The sequence below is a fragment of the Sturnira hondurensis genome, unplaced genomic scaffold (genome assembly GCF_014824575.4).
Source record: "Sturnira hondurensis isolate 20B ecotype Veracruz unplaced genomic scaffold, ASM1482457v3 Scaffold0022201, whole genome shotgun sequence".
Classification (NCBI taxonomy): domain Eukaryota; kingdom Metazoa; phylum Chordata; class Mammalia; order Chiroptera; family Phyllostomidae; genus Sturnira; species Sturnira hondurensis.
Window position 1 is genome coordinate 11,059,833 of NW_028094832.1, and position 21,919 is coordinate 11,081,751.

Below are 21,919 nucleotides of genomic sequence, written 5' to 3' on the forward strand. Positions count from 1 at the left end.
GCATGTCCTAGGCACTGTGTTTGTGGTAGGGGTCAAGACCCAGCAGTCGTGGGCAGAGGGAGAGCAGACCAGATGAGGTGCTTCCAGCTGGACCACGGCATATAGGTGCTGATGGGAGATGCCTGCTATCAGGGAGGGAATCTTGAAAGTGGCACTGACCAACAAGGAACTCTGAATCAGAACTCAATAGTGAGTGGAAAACAGTGGGAAGCTGAATGGGGCAACGGGCTTTGGCAATTTTACAAACTTGGTTGCAAATCCATCAGCATTGCTGTCACTGGAATGCAGTGTCTGCCCCACCTACCCCCATGGCCTCAGGATTACTTGGATCTTGGATCCCCAAGATGCCTAGTAAGGGGTTAACGGCTCTGTGACCATTGTGCTATGAAGAATCCTGAGCCCCTGAAAGGCCATGTTAGGCTCCACAATGGTCTGTTGGGATTTCCAGCCTATAGGACCATGAGCCTGTGAAGTGATCAGGCTGCCAAGTCCGCAGTAGAGTGTTATAGGGCAGGAATGGCTGGGACACCTATGGCTCCCAGGGAGAGGGAAGAGCCTGAGGGTAGGCAGGGGCAGCCCAGGACATAGGCACTGAGTAGGAAGGTGGAGGATGAACCCTAATAGTGCTATGAGGATAACTGCTTGAGTTTCATACTACATGGTTTTATGGTTTGTGTAGCAGGGAGGCCTTCCTGCCCTCCTTGCAAACTGGTCATGAAGGCCATATGCCCCAACCTCATTGAATCATAGTGCTCACATAGGTGTCCTGGGTCTGCCGTAACAAGACATCACAAACTAGGGGCTTAGAGGAACAGAATGTATGCTCTCTCAGTTCTGGAGGTCAGAAATCCAAAATCAAAATGTGGGCAGGGCCGTGCTCCCTGAAGGCCCTGGGGAGGACCCTCTGCCTCTGCTGGCATCTGGTGCTCCGGGCACCCTTGAATTCATGGCCGTAGCACTACAATCTCTGCTGCATCACCACATGACCTTTTCTCTGGAGTGTGTGTGTCTCATAGGACACTTGTCATTGGATGTAGGGTCCACTCAGATGACCTGAAATGATCAGTCTCATCCTAACACTCTTAAATTAATTACATCTGCAAAGACCCTTTTTCCAAAGGGACCTGGCCATATGCACAGCCCAAGGTGGATGTATTTTGCAGCCTACTGGATCACAGGAGAAGCCAGTGGAATAGTCTGGGGTGGGGAGCGAGGCGGCAGCCAGGCCAGGCAGGGCAGGCAAGGCTGGCAGGCATTCGCCTTCACCAGGATGTGTTCCAGTGAGGCTTTATCAGCAGGAAAGTGGAAACCACAGCTGCTTTCTGCATTCATGGGAAGTATAGAAAGAGCACTGTGGAAACTCGCTGCTTTGTATGATAATTTTGTGTTATTCAGAAAGGAAGCAGGAAAGGGCTTTCTGTCTTTTTATGTGAGTTTTTATCTCTGCTGCTGGGGCCTTTTCTTTTAATGGTGTTTCTACAAAAATACTCATTGAATCTTTAGTGTGAACAGGAAATCAGATATGCTGACTAACTTTTCCTTCATTTAAATGGCATTTTTATTGTTTTAAAAATAAAGAGAACAAAGAGTAGAAGCCTTGTGCCCAAGGTGTCTGCCCCTGAGAGCTGTGTTCCTCAGGTCTTCTCCATGCGTTTCAGACGCACACACGTGTGTGCACATGTACACATGGTAGGACATGTTCACATGGATGGTGCTTTCCCCAAGGGGTGGCCACCAGGGTTTTGCAGCTTGATTTTACCACTCAGCACTCTGGCAGAGACACACTTGCTTTGTGTGCCCGACATTGCTCTGTGAGGGCTGCATGTCCTTCGTGGGGCATGTGCCCTCAGCCCCGGTGGAAGTGTGGATGCCTCCCAGTCTGCCACATCCTTGAAACTTTTCCTTGGTGTACCTCCGTGAATGTTTTTATAGGAAAGAATTTTAGAATCAAAATGTTGGAGTCAAGGGCATATGCATGTTCAGTTTTGACCCAAGGTGGCTGGCCTGTGGACAGAACAGCATTGTGCCCACCCCTCAGAGTCACTGGTGAGTTCAGAACTCACCAGGATAATGGGGAAGAGAGGAGATTACAGGTCTCCGATCACTTCTTTGCAACTTACTGGTCGTTTCTATTTTCCTCCTGAAGCACCTATGCTTGGGCTTCACCGTTTATTATATAAATTGGGTAGTCATTCTTTTACTAATTTAACTGATCTGAAGAATTTTTCATTTTGGAGTGTGCTGAGAAAAGGAAAGCCTACTTGAAAGCATTTTATCTGTAAGTTTTCAAATACACATGAATGAACTTAGACTGGAGACTAATGGAACCATCACCAGCCTCTTGGGGCTTGTCTAGGGGGTAGGGGTCAGGGTATCCTGAGGGCCAGGCCCTTTCTTGACATTTGCTCTCGGAAAGGCATCAGTCAGTTAGATCTACCATGCTAGCAGGACTGCAGTGTCCCCTGTGAATGGTGGGGCTGGAAAAGGGATTGGTGGTATTTGTAGCACGTTGTGCGTGTGTGCACATGTGTATATGGGTGCACGCACATTCCTCCAAGGCGTTGCACAGCACAGCTCAAGGTCTGCATTATCAAAGGCTTCTGTGGATTTAGGGGTCTCTGCCCGGGAGGGGGCTTATAGAACTGTTCTCCTTGAGTTTTAACTGTTTTTTAGCCAAATAGTAAAACTCACCCCCCACTCCTCTCCCTTGCCTCTTGCTTAGCTAGAATGATAATGCATGGGTGACAGTTCCTTGTGCCACCACCAGTCATGCCACATGTTTTCCTGAGAGTCAGCTGTGCGTCCCAACCAGATGCTGTGGGGTGTATTGCCAGTCATTTGCACATGTGGCTTTTCAGTGGAACCCTCCATGGGGTGCTGTGGGCTCATGGGTGCCTTCTCTGTACAGCGAAGATTTGTTCTGAAGCCCAGGCCGGTGGCCTTTCAGAAGCTGTGCCCCTGATTGTGTTAGTCAGGGTTCCCCAGAGAAACAGAACTGACCATGTGTGCATATGGAGAGGGATTTATTTTAAGGAATTGGCTAGGGAGGCTGGCAAGTCTGAAATCTTCAGGGCAGGCTGGCAGGGGAGACCCAGGGTACCTGGAGACTTACAGTCTGCTTGTTCAAATGTTAATGTCATATAAAAACACCTTTACAGAAGCCTCTAGAGTAATGTTTGACCAAATATCTGGACACATGGCCCAGCCATGATGACAAGTAAAATTGACCAGAGTGCTGATCAGTACACCAAATGCCTGGACCCCATGGTGGGCCGCAGCTAAGGTGTGTGAGCTCACTTGGGCTGTGAGGATGAGGGGTCGCCTGCTCCCTAGCAGTTAAGGCTCTGGCTTGTCCCAGAGGCCACAGGGCCATCCTCAGCATGGAGGAAGCCCACATTTCTTGCCTTCAGAGGGCGCTGGGAAAGTGGATTGGCATTGTGCCAGCTGAGCCCCACACTTTCTGGCATGTGCCTCATCAGGACTTCTGCTTCACTCCTGTCACCTCTGACCTCAGGTTCAGGTTTAAGTGACTCCCCCAGTGCCTCTGTGGTGATTCCTCTTGTCTTCCCTCCAGAAAATTCTTCATTTCCTGACTTGAACATGGTAGGGGGTGAACGGAAAGCCTTGGTTCTCTGCCTCCATATTTTCTTCTTCTGGGAAAAGAAACTCTGTTTGGTCCCAGTCTTGCCATCCTGTCCCTGCTTTGTGAGCTATTGGTGTTGGCCTTCTGTCCTCCAGGCCTATGCTTATCAGGCCTCTTGGCTATCCTGTTATTTTGATGATAAATAATCACAATGAAGCAGAAGACATGTGATGTGGTGTTTAGGTGGGCTCAGCCTACCGTGTGCATGGTTTTGGAGATGAGGGACTCAGTGGGTAAATGGATGGAAGCAAAGAGAAGCACTGCAGGTTCCCAGAACTGACAAAGGAACATGGTTCTTCTTTCTTTTCCATTGGGTGTGTTTGAGGGGAATGACTGAATGCATGCATGAATGGTTGCATTAGTCCCAGAGGCTGGAAGGGCTCAGTGTGGCTGGCAATGTACTGGGCACGTGACGTGGGGACATGGGTGCCAGGGCTGTGACCCAGGTGAACATGGGTTTTTTCTGGGGTTGGTGCTTGGCGTGTCTTATGCTTCCTAGCTGGCTGAGCTCAGAGAGGACCATCACTAGGAACCTGGAGCCACAGGCCTGTCCTTGCTCTCCTTACACTGCACTGGCACAGTGCAGGGCTCTACCTGCCCTAGGCCTTAGGCCTCCTGTGAAGACTCTGGTCTCACTATTTCTAAGAAAAGTGGGGCCTTTGTGGGCTCCCTGAGCCTGATAGCTGGGGGGTCAGTTGCAACGCCAGAGAGCGGTTTTGGGTGGAAATCATGTGCTGGAAGACGAACTTGCTGACGAGTGCCCAAGCTGTGTGGCAGTGCCAGGCCCACTCCTCTCAGAAGTGCCATCTGGAGCTTCCCAAGGTGGCCCAGCTAGGCGTCCAGGGGCTCCAAAGCTGGAACCCTGAGTTCCCATGGGTGACAGACCTGAGACCAGAATGTCTGGTTCAGCATTCATTATGGAAAGGTTTGGCCAGGGGGAACAGGAGAGTAAAGTATAATTTCTTTGACTTCCCCTCTTTTAGGGACACATGTATATCAGGAAGAGGCTAGGGAAACAGTGGCTTGATAATTTTCCATGCTTTCAGCCCATTCTTTGGTAAGGTTGTTCTTGGAATTGAAAAATGGGAAATAATGATGTCTGTTTAGTTTTTTAAAAATGGTACACGTGTTCTCAAGTTTGGGCCAAACCACAGGGAAGAAAGAGAAGCTAGTTTAAATGAGTTTACAGAGATTATTTACTTGGTTCTTCCATCTCTCTATCAAGGGAATATTGCTAGATGTTAAGAAGGGCGAGATGTTCAGATCTGTTTGTATTTCTTTTGTCCAGCATAATCTCTGGAATTGTTCATATCTGGATTAAAATGCCAGTAATTTCTTGACTCAACCAGCAACACAGTTTAAATAAAGGTTAATTCCTGTTGAAACACTTGGGATGCACAGAGCTGGGTGAATGAACCGGGTTATGTTTGTCTTTGATGTCTCTTAGTGACAAGTGTCTAGAAAGTGCAGTTTGCATTTGAACATCTTTAGGGTTGAGTCTGTTGGCAACCAGTGGTGGGGAGGCAGGAAGATGCATGCCCAGAGGCTGGTGCCCGTTAGTCTGAAAAGTAGCTGACACTTCTCTGACTCAGATACCTGGACAGTGCAGCGCCTTGATCCGCAAACACTGCTCAGGGTGTAACTTTCCTCCCCCGCGTGGGCCTCAAGATGGAGAGGAAGAATCGCCTCTGTAGCCCTCTGTCTACATGTGCGCCTGTTTGAGGTTCTGGTTGACTCGGGTATGGCTGAAAATGCAAGCTGCTGCTTCTGGCTGTGGATGTATTTTCTTACTTTGTGGTTGCCTCTTCTGGGAAGCAAAAGCATGCTTCTTTGAAAGCCCAAGGGGTTGTGCAAATTGACCACTGTGGTTTCGAATTAGTTCCTGGTCTCAGTGTGAGCAGGCCCTGTCCCGTGTGTTATGGTGCCTGTGTGCACGACATGCTCAGGGCATGTCTGGAGTGACACATGCCAGACTGGACAGCGGTTTTTCTACAATTTGACTTGCAGTTCAGGCCTTTAGTTTCTTGCTTTTAAAACTCCCATTATTGTTCATTTTTACACAAATACAGCTTTATAAATCTACTTTGCTGATGAAGAATAAGGGTGTTTGTTGTGGTAAAATATACGTAACATAAAATTAACCATTTGAAGTTTGCAGTTCAGTGGCATTAAACTCATCCACACTGTTGTGCAGCCTCTGTCTCCAGAGCTTTTCAACATTCAAACTGCAACTCTGTCCCCACTGAACACGAATTGCCCCACCCCCGGCCCCTGGCAGACACCATGTGCTTTCTCTGTCTCTGTGAATCTCACTACTCTAGAGACCTCATGTAGGTGGGGTCACACAGAAGTTGCCCTTTTGTGACTGGCTAAATGTAAACATTTTTAAAGCATTTCAATCCAATTGGTATAGTCCTTTTATTCTTTTTTTCTTCATGTTAAATTAATATACAGGAATAATTATTTTTTTGGTATATAGTTCTGTGAGTTTTAATACATGTATAGATTTGTTTAACCACTTCCATAATCAGGATACAGAACAATTCCATCACCCCGAAACTTTGTATTATCCTGTATATTCACACCCTCCCCTCACCCCTAGCCACATACAGGGTGGGGCAAAAGTAGATCTACAGTTGTTTGTGTGGAAAATAATACAATAAATAATAGTACAAGAATAAACTGTTTCACATACTGATAATTGTAAACCTACTTTTGCCCCCTGTACCACTGTGCCACTACTGATCACTCTTTGTCCCTGAAGTTTACCTTTTCAAGAATGTCCTATAAATGTCCTGTAAAAAGTCATGCAGTAGGTAGTCTCGAGGTTGGCCTCTCGCTCAGCAAAATGCCTGGCTTGAACTGTTGTTTCTTTTTTGACCACTGAGTAGTGTTCCACTATATGCTTGAATAGAGTTGACAAAACATTGCGCTGTGTGCTTTTATGCGAATGGGTGGTTTTGGATCCTTAGGACAGATACCCAGGAGAGGGCTTGCTGGGTCCTATGGGATGGTGGGTGTGTGTTCAACTTTAGAAGAAACTTCTCTGAATTGGCTGTTACTTTCACATTCTCACCAACAGTGGGTGAGTTCCATTTGCTCCACATCAACTACACTTGATATTAAGTAGGTTTTAGCTATTCTAATGTGTGTACAGTGTCTCATTGTGATTTTAATTTCTATTTCATGGTGGCTAATGATATCAGTATCTTCTCACTTGCTTATTTTCCATCCATATATCGACTTTGGTGAAATGTCTGTCCCAGTCTTTTCTTCATATTTTCATTCGGTGGTTTATTTTCTTCTTCTTGAATTTTGAGAGTTTTTTAGTATTTTCTAAATATAAGTTCTTTGTCGTATATGTGATTTGTAAATATTTTCTCAGCCTGTAGCTTGCTTTTAATTCTTAAACAGGATCTTTCACAGAGTATCACATTTTTTTAAAGATTTTATTTACTTATCTTTAGAGGGGAAGGGAAGGAGAGAAGTGTCAATGTATGGTTGCCTCTCGTGAGTCCCCTGCTGGGAACTGGCCTGCAACCCAGGCATGTGCCCTGACTGGGAATCGAACCGCGATCGTGTGATTCGCAGGCCCATACTCAGTCCACAGAGCTACACCAGCCAGGGCCAGAGCATCACATTTTTAATTGTGATGAAGTTCTCATTATCAGCTTACCAAATGTTGGTAGAGCATGTTACTGATCTTGTAGCCTGTGACTTTGCTAAACTCACTTGTTAGATCTAAGAGCTTTTCTTTTTTGGTAGATTCCTTGAAAATTCCTTATGGAATTTTTTACATAGGCAATCATGTTGTCTGTGAAAGGGCTGTCTTATTTCTTCCTTGCTAATCTGTGTTCCTTTTATGTCTTTCTCTTTCCTCATTCACCACCCAGGCCTCCAGGTCAGAAGCAGTGAGAGGGGACATCCTTGCCTTGTGTCTGGTCAAAAGCACTCAAGTCACCACCACTGAGTGTCACATCAGTTGTGCATTTCCTCATAGACATCCTTTGTCAGATGTGGCAGCTCCTTCTGTTCTTATGTGCTAAGAGTTTCCATCATGAGTGGATACCAAGTTTGCTCAAATGCTTCTTCTACATATGTTGACATGCTTGTGTGTATTTTTATTCTTTAGACTGTTGATATGTCAATTACATGTATTGATTTTTTGCAGATTGTGCATTTGCCTTGCATTCTGGGATAAACTGCATTTGGTTGTGGGGTACCATATATATATATATATATATATAGTCACTGGGACCCAATTTGCTGATTTTTTTACTTTTTGTTTGTTTATCTTTAGAGGAGAAGGGAAGGAGAGAGGGAGAGAAATATCAATGTATGGTTGCCTCTTGTGTGTCCCCTGCTGGGAATTGGCCTGCAACCCAGGCATGTGCCCTGACTGGGAATTGAACCGCGATCGTCTGCTTCACAGGCCCACACTCAATCCACCGAGCTACACCAGCCAGGGCCAAATTTGCTGATGTTTTATTGAAGGATTTTTGCATTTGTGTTGAGGCATGTTGGTCTTTGTGTGCAGTCTCTGTCTGGTTTTGCTGTGAGGGTGATGCTGGCCCCATTGACATTGGGAAACATTTTTCCTCTTCTGTTTTCTGGAAGATGTTGTGTGGAATTATTATTTCTTAAGTGTTGGAATTTGCTGGTAAAACCATCTGGGCCTGGAGATATCTTTTTCAGAAGGTTTTTAGCTATGAATTCAGTTTCTTTAATAATTATAGCATTGTTCAGGCTATCTGCTTCATCATGGTGAGTTTGGTAGTCTGTGGTTTTGACAGATTGGATTGCACTTGTGCACAGGATGGTTTGCAGCACTCCCCTAACCACTGGTGTCCGAGGGTTTGCAGCGGTAACACTTCTGTCTCCCAGCACTGGGAGTGGATATTGGTTAGACCAGTGTTTGAATTGCAGCCTTTGGAACTGGGTGAGCAGCACAGCTGAAGGCACTGCCCCACTTTCTAGGCTAGATTTCCTGGGGTCAGGAAATGTCCCTAGGGAGCCACAAATGAGATGTGTTAGAGCAACATTAAGGCTTTTACGCCACTGACAGCACTTGGCGCCAGGCATGGGAAGTTAATCTGCAGCTTGCAGTGACCTGCACATCGTCATGGGTCTCCGGAGGTGTCAGGTTGCTTCCAGGGAACAGCTTCACACAAGGAGAATCTCCCTAAAATGTGGAGGAGATTCCAGTCCATGTTAGTGATGTTTAAGGGGAGTGTTCTGAGTGTCTCGTGTGTAGTACTGACTTATGTCTTGTGTGTTTCCAGCGAGGCCACAAGTTAGCTTCCTTACAAACCCTGGTTTAAGCAGAGATTCTTTGGTGCTAGTGGCTGAGAATGGATGAGAGTAGACAGTATGTTCTCTGTGAAATGTTGTCTTTCTTCCTTGTGAAGTCCAAAGTAGATGTTTTCAGAATGGCAAAGACTGTGGATTTTGTTGCTGTCTTAAGTCCATGGTATAGCAACAAAATAACACAGACTGGGTGGCTTATACACAACACATTTATTCTCACAGTTCTGGTGGCTGGAAATCCGAGATCAGGTACAGGAAGGTCAGTTGAGGGCCTGTTCCAGGTCACAGACTTCTGTGTGTCCTAATGAGGTGGAAGGGGTGACAGGCTCTCTCGGGTCACTTTTATAAGGCACTAACCCCATTCCCATGGCCCCACTCTCGTGTCCTAGTCACCTCCCAAAGGTCCACCTCCAAACCCCATCATGTTGGGGTTAGGATTTCAACATGTGTATTCAGGACACAGACACTCAGACCACAGCAGTTCCTGACTTGGATGTTGTGGCATCTTCCTCTGTGAGGGAAAAGGTCACAGTTGTTTAGTAATTTCTCAAGCAAGATAATTTGGCTTCCTGTAATTAAAATATCTGTGCCACTCTGGGCTTTAAAATAGGACAGGGATGTATGACAGTAGGAGGATAAAGGTTTTTGCAAATGCAGAAGAGTTTGGAAATCCACGTTGAAGGTAGAGAGAACAGCCATCTGTGTGAAGTCTGGCGCATGGCCATTAGGATGACCAGGCTTGGCACAGTGACTCCTCAGTTGCTCACTTTGACTGCTGCCTGTCTCACTGTCCTGTGGTAGCTCAGTCTGTCCTTCTGCTCATCTACTACAGGCTGTGTGTGTTGCATAGAAAATCAGTACACTTCAGGTGAGGTGTGGAGCCTTCAGCAACAGGTGCCTGTGTTACTATAGGTAGCAGTTAGAAATGAACCGCTTGTACAGTCCAACAAAGAAGTTAAAACAGGAGGATGGAAACAAAGGGAAATCATGTCATACCAATTAACTCAGCCATTCTGAGTCTGGTAAGATTGCCTGGTGTTCCGAACATCACAAGTAAGGAGGAGGGGAGTCCTTGAGAGTCTGTGCTGGGAAAGGGAGCCCCTGTAGCAGCTTCACTAACAAGACAAAGCCTTTACTAGCTGACAAACTAAAACCTTTATAGCTGTACATTATTCCCAAGGTTTAGAAGGGAGGAGCGAGGGGGAACCTAAAAGCTGACTAAGGTATGTAACTCCTGAACCCCAATAGTGGGTGCACTCAGATTAGCTAAGTGTACACTTGTAGCCTCAGCTCAAGTGTATAGAACGCATTTACTAACGACTTTATTTCCGCTGTACATGGGACATTTAGAATAGCCAGGTGCCTGCCTGTAGCTTTGTGCTTGTACATGTTTCATAAATAAACTTGCTCTTATTTCCACTATAGGTGTTTGTCTCTCGCTTGAATTCATGTCGTATGAGTGGGACAGGAACTGAAGAATAAACTCCAGGGGTGGGAGGAAGAGGGGTGCCTCCTGACTTGGGTCTTTCCCCAGTAACACTGGGACTGCTCAGGTTCCAGGAGAGTAGCTTCCAAATGTGGGGTGTGGGGTGTGCTCCCTGTGGTCATATCCTTCCAACAATTGACAAGACTTGTGGCCTTTCTAGGTACAATTTCTCCTGATTATAAAACTCACACATATTTACTGTAGCAAGTACAGAAAGAAGGGAAATTCAAGTCAGCCTCTTCACTGAGCAAGTTTGGGGTACATCCTTTCAGTACTTGCAGCCCTCATCTCCTGTGGGGTTCAATTCTAGGAACCAAATGCTGGTGTGTGACCATGAGATCACTAGGTTCTGAGGTGTTAGGAAATGGGCAGCCAAGCTTGGGGGCCATGAAAGTGTGTGGGGTTGCTCACCTGGGAAGAGTTTCCTGTGACCAAGACCTTGTGTGGCCGTGAGGAGAGAGACAGGTGTGGGGCAGAGGTGGGACCTGTCGGGACTGGAGTGCCCACTTCTCTTTACAGAGGGTTTTCAGCCATGACACCTACAGATTATTCATTCACTCTTTTTCTAGGAGATTGGTAACATTTTAGTTTCTGTTCTGATTGCTTGTAAAAGAGTTATAAAACCCTCTTCCAGCCATTCTTTCTAGAACTCATGCCTTACAGCCTTATAGTTAGTTACATAGTAACTAAGGGCAGTGGGAATGGAGTGATGTCCTTGCAAAAGGTTACAGTAATTAAAATGGAACTCACATTTGTCATTGTCACGTGAACCCAGCAAGGGATCCTTATGGCCTGGCAGTCACCGTCCTCGGCTTCACATGGAAACAGAACTCAGCTGCCATGCTGACCTTTGTTCCTGCAGACAGCATTCCACGTGCTGTATGGGCACTGACCACTCAGGTATTGATCAGTCACACTAATCTCAGTGCATGGGTACAGTTTGGCTGTAATTGAGGAGCTGTACACGCATGTCACAACTTGGGCCTTGAGAGAGATGTTTCTTGAGCATGGTCCTTGCAGACAGAAGAAGCACATGCTCTCAACGTGACGCTGTGTGCTCTGGACAGAAGGGACCTCACCAGTCCCTGGGCAGCCTCGTGGGTAAGCGTGGTCCTCTGCAGAATGTCACATCTCTGACCTCTGAAGGATGGTCTGCACAGCGTCAGCCTGTCTGAGCAGATACTAGCCCTCTGGGATGGGTCTTGTGCCGTGTGGAGACCCCAGGTTTCCTCGGGCAGTGGTTTTACTCAGAGAAGAAGGCCCGAGGAAGTCCCTTTCTGATATTAGGGTTTCTGGGAAGTGTTAAAGGAACCTGGAGAGAATTCTAGATTGGCAGGAAGAAAAGGCATTTCTGAAAGTGAATTGGTGTCACTGTTCCTTGTTTTCACAGCTCTTGTTTTTGAGTAAGGGGGCATAAGTTTTCCTGACAGCAGTTAGCACTTTAACTCTTCATCAAATTTTGCACCATTGCCTGATCCCCACACCTTTTCCTCCTAAGTCTCAGAGTTCTCCCTTCCCCTCTTCCCACCTTGGACTTTGAAGTGAGTGGCCTTTGAGTGGAAGGTTAGAGTGGAAAGTTGATTTCTGAAAGCTGTGTAGGCTGATTGTGCAGTCATACACGTCTATAGACATACAAATGAATTCTCCCCAGTGCGAGGGATGGGGAGGACCTGATTGCCTCCCATGGAAAAAGCCAGTAGTGTGCCTATTGGAAGTTCTTTTCAGTATTCCTTTATTCCATATATTTTTTGAATTGACCTAAACTTTCAGAAAGCTCTGCCCGACTATTCATAGTCCTCCTGGGGGATTCTGTCTACAGAGGACATGATGCCTCATGTGACGAGGGTGGAAGGCCCCGCAGAGCAGTGTTGGGGGTTCAGGCCCATGAGTGGGTGCCCAGTGGTTAGTGCCAGCTTCCCTGGGTGGGAGGGGACGGGATTAGGGCTGCAGAATGGGACCACTGCCCAATGTTAGCTTGAACACAGGCTCTAGACCTCCTTGCTCTCTGTCCATGTCTGCCTTCTGTTCTGCTCTCTACGTGGGGTCAGAGACCCACAAGGTAGGTTCAGTGGGTCAAGCCCTGTGTCCTGCAGCTGCCGTGAGTGGCTCTGGGACTTAAGCTGGGGTTTGATCCTCTGACTGAGCATCCCCAGCTGCTCACTGCAGCCTGGAGGGCTCATGTTCAGCTCAAGGTTCTATGGAGTTAACTTGCTATGACGGAACTGGAAGAGAGGAGAGCTGCAAAGGGAGTGGTCTGTTTGTCTGGGTTGGGGCCAGCAGCCTAAGCATTAGCTGCCAGGAGAGCCAGGAAAGTGGCAAGGACTGTCCCTGGGTACAGTAGTGAGGAGCAGGTGGAGGAGTCAGGTGTGAGGGTGCCTGTCAGCCTCTGAGCCACACCCAGAGCTGGGAGGGGACACGGACACTCCAGGCCTGTGGCCACCTGCAGCTTGTCCCAGATTAAAGGCTTGTGCAGACATGTCTGCATTAAAAGGAGTTTCCAGGAGAGACTTTTGTTTTCAGTGTGTACAATATTTAAGCTACTACTTCCTCCCCCAGAAAGCCCATCATGCTAACTGAATTGCTTTGAGGGTGAGGGTGGCACTGGGTGTTTGGTCTGTGCCCCCTCCCCGTCCCTGCAGCCCTGGGAACTCTCCCCAACCTTCCCATGTTAGGAAGATGCTATAGCTTCACCTTTCACAATATAAATATTGTGATTACAAGAGGCAATTTAAAATGAAATGCTTAAGAAGATTAAAATAAAGGGTCCAGCAGAAGTAAGGCCTGCTCGGGAGTAGTTGGCAGGGTAATAATATGGGTGTTAACAATTTATAGTTGTAATTTGAACATTTCACCTAAAATGTCATATGGTGTGCTTGAGTGTGATATTGTTATGTTACAGAATTACACACTTATGATTTTGTAATAAAATATTTTGTAATAAAAAGGGGCCATTATTTGTGCCAGACCCTGTATATTCTAGAAGTTGCATTGAAGTGGGAAACCAACTCACTTAAGAAACTCACTGTTTCCAATGTAAAGCAGCTCTTATGGAAAAGCTGCGACACTGCATTCTTTGTATGGGGACAATTTTGTGCTTCCATTGCCACTGTGGGCCCATTCATCTAGGAGCCCTGGGGATACTGCCTGAACCTAGAATGGCCTCTGTGAGGAGCTGACCTCTGGGATCGCATGTCCTCCGTGAAAGCAGGGACCAGGTGATGTTGGGAGACCTGGCTTTGTATCACAGTGTGGCTGGGGATGCCAGAGGTACCACTGAAGAGCCACAAGGGGCTCTGTAGTCTTCCAGGGGAGGGTTCATGTGGACATATGTCTGGGGAGCCACAGAACCACAGGATATAATTTTCTGTTCACCCGTGACTTTTTCTCTTAAACCCAAGCTCTTGAAGCCCAGACTTTTTATGCCGAGACTGTGAGGGCAGATAGGCCACTACTGTGAGTCTGTGGTTGCAGCGCTGCCTGGTCTTTAACACCCTGGGGCTTTGTCTTACCAAGTGTGCCACCTGCATTGTGCCACCTGCATTCTGCCTGCCTCGGTGGGGTTCCACAGGTGTGAGAGGGGTGCCCACCCACAGGTAGCATGCTTCATTTTCAGCAAGTGGCCATTGGTGTCTTGCAGAACTGAGAATGGAACCACCGTAGATGTAATTAAATGACACTGGAAAGGGAGTTAATTACTTCTGTAATGTGTCAGAGGCCCGGCTGCAATGCAGTGAGGCTGTTATTTAGACAGAAACCAGGACCACCCCTGAGAGAGCAGGGTCCTCTGGGCACTGCCCTGGCCAATAGCGAGTGGTCTGAGCTGTTAGTCTGTGAAGACTGGCATGGGACACCGAAAGTTCGTGATTCACTGATGTAGAAAACTACACACACTAACTTTGTCCCTAACGCCGATCTGTGTGAGGTATTAGCCAAACATCATGTTAAGGTTTTTGGTCCAGATTATATTACAGGAACAGCAGGATCCTGATGAGGAGGCCTGTGCACAGCAGTGTGTCCAAAAGCTTCTGTAACAGGACAGAACCCTAGCACTGTCCAGACACCCAGGGGCTGGCCCTGGGCCAGCTATCCATGGGCACTGCTGCTCTGTCCACTTGCTGAAGATGGGGCTCTAAGGAACCAGGACCCAAGTGAGCAGAGGGCTGCCATCCAGGACCTCTGTCCATAACAGTTACTCAATTCTGACCTTGTTGGGTCCATTTATAGTGACCATAAGCTTCCATACCTTCAACTACACATGGACTTGTGCTGGTTCCTGCATCAGAGTACATGTGGTAATGCCACATGTAGTATGCAACTGGTTTGTGCTTTACACCTGTGCTGTCCAGTGCTGTGGCTGTCCCCACCCATGGGTGGAGCGGTCCACATGTAGCCGGTCAGAGCCAAGCAGCACAGCACTGAAAGTGTAAACACCCAGTAGGCAGGAGTCCAAGGCCCAGACTTAGGACTGCAGAATAGCCTATTTGTGATTATTACTTATGTGTCGGAGTGATTGTGTGTGGGTTTCTATTGGGTTAAATAAAATACATTATTAAAACTTTACATTTGCTTTTAACTCTCTGAATGTGACTTCTAGGAACATCTGGAATCACACATGGGGCTTGCAAGTGCAGCTCACCCTGGGCTTCTATGGGAAGCACAGATCTAGATAGACAGTTATTTCTTCGGTGGCCTCTGCATTTGAGCTCCCCTTTCCCTCAAGGCCCAGCCTTTGGGTTGGTAGGCACTGGTCAGTAACAGACATCAGGTTTTGAGAGTACCTTCAAACCCATTGTAAGTGCTGTTGTTTTTGCACTTCCACAGACAATTACTGATAGGCTGCTGGGCCTTATCAAAGACATGGGTTCCCTGCTCAGTCTGCTTTCTCCTGCACAGGGAACCCACACTCTGCTTTGGTCAGTATGCCCCTCCCTGAATGGCTCCCCATTCTCTAGGTGTCCTCCCCATTTTCTGTGCACAAAGAGACATGCAGTGTGTATGCAGCTGGACTTTCCACTTCAGCCATGTCCTGCACAGGGTGGTGCTGAGCAGAGCCTGCATGTCCCAATGTAGCCCTGCCTCGCCCCGTGGGAGGAGGCACTACCCATTAACCATCTGCTTCTCAATGTGCAGTCGCCTCCTCTGAGGTCCTGCTGCTGGTGCAGCTGTGCAGCACATGCAGAGTCCTGGGAGGCTACATTCCCACATCTGGTCAGCTATTTATAACCCACAAACGCCTGTTTTTCTCAAAAGAGTGGGCATGTGGCGATGCTGTCATGCACCCTAGTGAAGTCAGTGAAACAGACCTTTCATTAAATGACTCTCTGGTACACTGGGCTCATTTTCATCCTCACGCACAGGCCTCAGGTTTCAGATTTGCCTTGGTGCTGTCTGACTGCATGTATGGAGCCTGGTTAGAGCTCTGTGGCCCCCAGTGTGGCCCCGGCTCTCCCAACACTGGAGGAGGGGCAACTTTCCCCAGGCCCATCTCTCCAGTGTACTGAACTCCCTCCCCGTGCCTGGCATGCTCTGGACACTGGGCCTTTCACGTGGAAGAAGCATTCTAGTGGCTGGGAAGACAGACTGCTAATGAAATTGGTAGCTCAGATAGAAGGAGTGAGATGTGAGGGTGCAAAGGAGAGAACTCAGGTTGAGAAGGGGCAGCAGGAAGCCCTTCTGAGGAGGGGTAGCTAATTGAGGAAAGACAGGAGCTGGGCTTGGCTGTGGAGAGGAGCATTCCAAGTAGCATGAACAGCAGGTGCAAAGGCCCTGAGACAGGAGAATGCCTTGGGTTTTGGGACCCCAGGATTTGGACAGGACTGCAGGCTTCCAGGGAGGATGAACCATGGAAGAGGTACAGGGAGCCCCAATAAGTGGCTGCAAGGTGATTCTAGAGAGACATGGTGCGGGCCTGGCTATAGCAGTCAGGGTCGGAGCATGGCCCGATTGGGCATTTATTGGGAGGTGGGGCTCAGGGGACTTGCTGCCATGTTGAATTTGAGTTGGGGTGAGGGTTGAGGATGCACCTGGGTTTTGGCCAAGCACCTGGAAGGATGGAGGGCCCACATACAGACCAGATCCCCCAGGCTGTCTAGGAGGCATCCACCCTTGGGATGTGGGCAGTGAGGCCTGAGGAAGTATGAATTGTGGCAGGGAGGAGGCCCAGAAGTTGGGGAGACATCCAAGGACCAGCCCCAGGTTGGGTCCCTGCTGGAGCATCGAGTCTCCCAGAGAACCGCCACCTCACCTGGGAGTAGGCTTAATTGATATATCCATTAGATGAGTGAGGCTGGCTGTGCAGGACACAGAGTGGGCCCAGACCTGAGGAAGCCTCCATCAAGATTGGAGGGACAAGGACAAAGGCATACAAAGGGTGGGGAAATGAGGTTCCCCGTGGTGCCAGGCTGCTCAGAGGTGAGATGGCCTTTGATGGGTGGGAGACTCAGACAGGTGGATGTGTGGGAAGGAGAGGATATAGTGGCATTCAAGGATACTAGTCTTGGGGTGCACCCCAGCTGAGCCCTGTGGGGTGCTTCGAGTGGCTGAGCACTGAGTCAGCTGGTGGCGGGGGTCTGACTGTGGGTGAGGCAGAGCTCACTCATGCCAGGACGTAGCTAGGCTTTGGGTAGAACTCAGAACAGAATGGTGTGGGACACAGGAAGTGGGTTTAGGAAGGCAGCACCTCCTTCTTCCCATATGGGACTCACATGGACACTCTCCATGCCTTCATCAGCTCCTTTTGCTGCCTCCTTTGAAAGGCATGGTGACCCAGGGTCAGGGATGCCCCACACCTTTGAGTCAAGCAGCAGGGCTCATTTTTACAGAAAAAAATGCTGTGCGTAGAAAAGTTTACCCACTGTCCTCATTCAAATATGAGATGTCTAGTTGTATTCACAGAGACAAAATCATATGTCCTGTCTTCTTGGCCACACTGGGAGGAGAGTTAATCACCAACCAAGTAGTACCCCATTATGAACTTGGACGTGCTCCCCTTGTAGCCTCTCCCTCAGGCTCCACAATTGATTTTTTTGGCCCCTGGTAGGAAGCTGAAGAATAGACCCAAAGAAGGCAGGTTCTAATCCCTGGCACCTCTGTCACCTTATGTAGAAATAGGGTCTTTGCAGAAGAGAGTCAGTTAAGAATCTTGAGATGGGGAGGTGATCCTGGGTTATCTGGTGGGCCCTAATGACATCACAAGTTCCCTCACGAGAGGGAGGCAGGAGGAGATTGAAAAGACAGGAGGCGAAGATGATGTGAAGACAAGTAGAGATTCGAGTGATGGGGTGTGATGGCTGAATCTGTGTGTCAGCTTGACTGGGGCACAGGATGCCCAAATACTTGGTCAGACATGGGTCTGAGTGTGTCTGTGAGAGTGTTCCTGGAGGAGATTAGCACTGAGTGTGTAGACTGAGTAAACAGATGCCCTCCCCTTGTGTAGGTGGGCCTCATCCAATCAGTAGAGGGCCTAAATAGAGCAGAAAGGAGAATTTCCTTTCTGTCCTGCCTTTGAGCTGGTGTGCTGATCCTCTCCCACCCTCACACCATTAGCTCCCCTGGTCTCAGCTTGCTGACTGTTGATCTGAAGGCTTGTCGACCTCCATGTGATCTGATTCATTATAATAAATTTCTCTATTTCCACATCCTATTGTTTCTGTTTCTCTGCGGATCCTCACTAATGCAGTGGCCAAAAACCGAGGTCCGCCAGCAGCCACCAGAAGCTGGAAGAGGAAGGAAAGATTCAACTCCATAACCTCTGGAGGCAGTAGGCCCTCCTAACACCTTGATTTCAGCCCAGTGAAACGTATTTCAGACTTTCAACCTCCAGAACTGTGAAAGAATAGATTTCTGTTGTTCTAAGCCACCCAGTTTGTGCTTATTTTTTAGAGCTGCTACAGGAAAAGAACACAGCCACTATAAACAGTGCTACCGTAAATACCCTGGCTGCATTCACAAGGCCATCATTTACTGCATGTCACTGCAGGGCCAGGGTGTGTTCCTGTTTGTTTTATAGATCTTGCCAGATCAGTTTTCAAAAAGATCCAATAGCTTGTCTTGTTGTACGTGGACCCTGACCCCAGCATGCTCCCCCAGCAGTGGATGTGAGGGTCTTTCCACTTTGTCTCCTGGGAAGGCACCCTTGTTACCTGACGCGTGTCTCTCTGAGTCCTGGTGAGCTTAGGACCTTTGCTTGAAGACCCTACAGGTTTGCATTCCTTCATCTGCGACTTGTCTCTTGTGTACTTGGCCCATGTTCCTCTCAGAAGGTCTCTCCCTCTCTCACCCATTTGTAGTGGTTGTTGGTTACAGAAATTGATGGTTCTCTTCTGCCTTGAAAACATGTATTCTCAATTCTGTTGTTTGATAGTTACTTTTAATAATGTATTATTTGCCATCAAGGTTAAATCATTTTGCATTTGAACACGTCTCTCTCTTTATGACTTCTGGGCACCTGTGTTTGTTAGGAAGATGACACAGCTCTCTCTTGGTCTGCTGGCTGGTGCATTATTGTTTTGTGTACTTGAATTCAGTTCTTGAGTATGTCTAGAATGCTATTGTGTAATGTAGAATAAGTTGTCCTTATGACAACTTGGGAAGGAAGCCCAGTGAGATTTTCTTCCAGGGTGCTAGCACTATTCAATAATCCATTCTTTGACCAGTTATTGAACTTCAGTCAACTCTGTGGTGTATTACGGTCTCATATAAACTGGTTCTTAGGGGCTTCTCCCCTCCATACCACTGGCTTGTCTCTCACGTGCCCACCTCATACAGGTAGCAGCTGTGTAGCGGAGCTGGTGAAGGAGCCTCCCCAGCTGTGCTCTGTGTGTTCTAGGGGTGTTCTAGGAGCGCCCATGCACACACACCCATGACTCTGTGCACACATTCACATGTTTCTCATGGCTCCTGTGCAGAGGAAGATTTGGATGGACACACGATGGCTGTGCTGTCTTTGGCAGTGAGGAGGAAGGTAGGGTGGAAGTGGAGGGCAGGCCAGGTAAAACAGGATACAGAGACCATTCTGCTGTGTAAAATGATCACTCTGTGCACACAAATTTTTAAAAGATTATTAAACAAGTGAAATTGCCGTATCCCAGGAATAAGGCACTGAGCAGAGGAAGTTTTTCATGGTCGAGCGAAAAGGTAACACATTGCACCAGCTCCACCGTTGTGTTGGGGACGTGCCACGGCGTGGGCTTCTCTGGACATGGGTGTTCTCACTCTGTGCATGGTGGGACGTGCATCTGTGTGGTGGGGTACTTGTACCCTTGGCATGAGCAAATATAGCTGTTCCAGGAACCCTGTGTCTGACCTTGGCTTTCCTCAGGAGCTCACATCTTTGCACTGACTCAAGCTCCCTAGACACAGGCAGCCTCCCGTGTCTGCAGATGCATTCTCTGTCCCCCAAATGCTTTCTGTGTCCCCTGCATGCCCTCTATGCCTGAGTTTGTGATATGCCGCCCAAGCCTGACTGGCCACACCCACGCTGGGGACCTGATGAGGTCAGGGTTTACCCTCTTGTGGCCCTGGCCTTGCCCATCCTGCAAGTGGAAGTGTACCTTGAGGTTCACACAGTCAGCCCCACCCAGGCCTGACAAGCAGCAGACTCACATGCCTCAGCAGGGGTGGGCGTGGGGTTGGGTAGGGTGGGTGTATGCACTGCAGGCCCAGGGCTGTCCAATCACTCTGTGTCCCAAGCAGGTCCTCCTTTGGCAGCTCTTAGTGGCCCAGCCTGCTTCACAGGTGGCAGTCATAGACAGGTGGGGTCCACACTTTGCAGAGTAGGCTCATTTGTCTCACAGACACCTGTGTGACTGGAGGCTCTGCAGGAACAAGCAGACTTTGCACATCTGCTCTGAGGTCAGGGGAAGGTGAACCAGGAGCCTCCCTGTGAGAGGAGGGTAGAGAGCTGGCCTTGTGGGGAGAACTCAAGAGGGTGGGGAGCAGCTGGTGCTGGTGCAGGGCTGGCATCAACCTACTCCTAAGGGTGTTTCTGTGGCTATCTTCAGCTGTCTGGACACGGGGAGTGGCCATATGTTGGGCTGTCCTCAAGGGTGCAGATGGTGCCTGGCACCCCATGGGTGGGGGTTTGCCTGGTGCATGTGAACCAGGTCCCACCATTGACTCAGGATCTGTGCCCAGTGGTCTGGTCGTTTTCTTCCTGGGAGAAGGCTACAGGGACCGTAACTCCTACATGTATATTGACAGAAGAGCTCAATGGGGTGGGGTTAAGGGGTTGTACTGATTGTTTGCTTACTGTGGTGCCTGTTGAAAGGAAACTCATTTCTTCCCAAATTTTACCCTGGACTTTATAGTTTCAGCCAGCAGAGGAGGTGACTGGCAAGGCAGGCCCCTTCCCCTTCCTGCCAAGAGCACCTGACTCCTCTGAGACCCTGAAGGTACCTGGCTGCCCTGTAATTTCTCCTGTTCTTTACATCAGCATGGAAGGCTCAGAGCTCCTTGCAGAGAGCTATTTGCACCTCATAGACTGACACTGAAGCTGCTCCTTTCCCATCAGTGGGGCTGTGGGTGGGTACTGGGCAGCTCCAGCCTTGGTCCCACTCACTGTAAACCAGGCCACACGAGAGAGGTGAGCCAAACTGAGGACCAAAGGCTGAGGCCAGCAGGGAAGGGAAGGCCACATGGTCCCTATGGTGCCCTGGCCAGGTATGGGCCTGTAGTAACATAGCAGCCTGCCCGCCTTACCTGTGACAATCTGCATGGCATAACCCACGTGAGTTGGCCATGTGCACGCAGACCCTTATGTCCAGTGGGACGAGAGTCATGTAAACACAGCTGTGGGACTGTAGGAGGCACTGCCAGTCTCATGGAAGCTGTCCCCTACATCTGCCTCCTCCCCTCCTGCCCCAATCAGAGCTGTCCCCTCTGGCTAGCCCCTAGCCCTTTGTCTTCTCAGTGGGACCTGATGTTACGTTGCTGATTAGAGGCCACAATTTAATGGGGTGTTAGTGAGGGTCCAGTGAGGAAAGCCAGAAGCAGAAAGCAATGGACTGCAGTGGAAACTGAAGTGGTGAGAAGAATCCAGGGATGTCTGTGGGAAGGAAGTAGCCACAGTCACAGTGGGCCAAGGGGCTGACCGTGCTGGACTATACAGCCCTGGGAGGAGCCCCCAGGGCTGGGAGGTTGGTGCCTCTTCATTTCTTGCTTCCAGGATCCCCTTCTCATGGCTAGGTCATCCTAGCCATGACACACAGCAGGGAGCACAGGCACAGTGGCCAGACTCCGGGTCCCTCCTCTGATGTCAGCTTTCTAGCTGCCCGCTCTTCTAGCTGTGCCCCTAACATGCAAGACCCACTATATCCCAGGCCCAGATCTCCCCTCAGGGCCTCTGGGTTCTCTCCCTGTTTCCCCTGATAGGATGATGGCCCATGTACCCAACACAGGCCCCCTTAGCCTCCCCCCCTCAAATGGCATGTTCCCTAACAGGCGTCCTGAGAGCCTACTTTCTCCTGGAAAGAGCCCACTTACAT

General features: G+C 48.7%; 1 protein-coding gene across 8 annotated transcripts in view; it reads left to right on the forward strand.

Moving 5' to 3' along the window:
- SEMA4D (semaphorin 4D) overlaps positions 1–21,919 on the forward strand; it is a 108,964-nt gene that overhangs the window by 19,077 nt on the left and 67,968 nt on the right. Inside the window, exon 2 of one of the 8 annotated variants that reach the window (XM_037034815.1) lies at positions 15,258–15,349. The exons of the other annotated variants lie outside the window; for them this stretch is intronic. The gene's annotated coding sequence lies outside the window, so the exon portion shown is untranslated. The remainder of the gene's footprint in view (positions 1–15,257; positions 15,350–21,919) is intronic. 8 annotated transcript variants of the gene reach the window in all.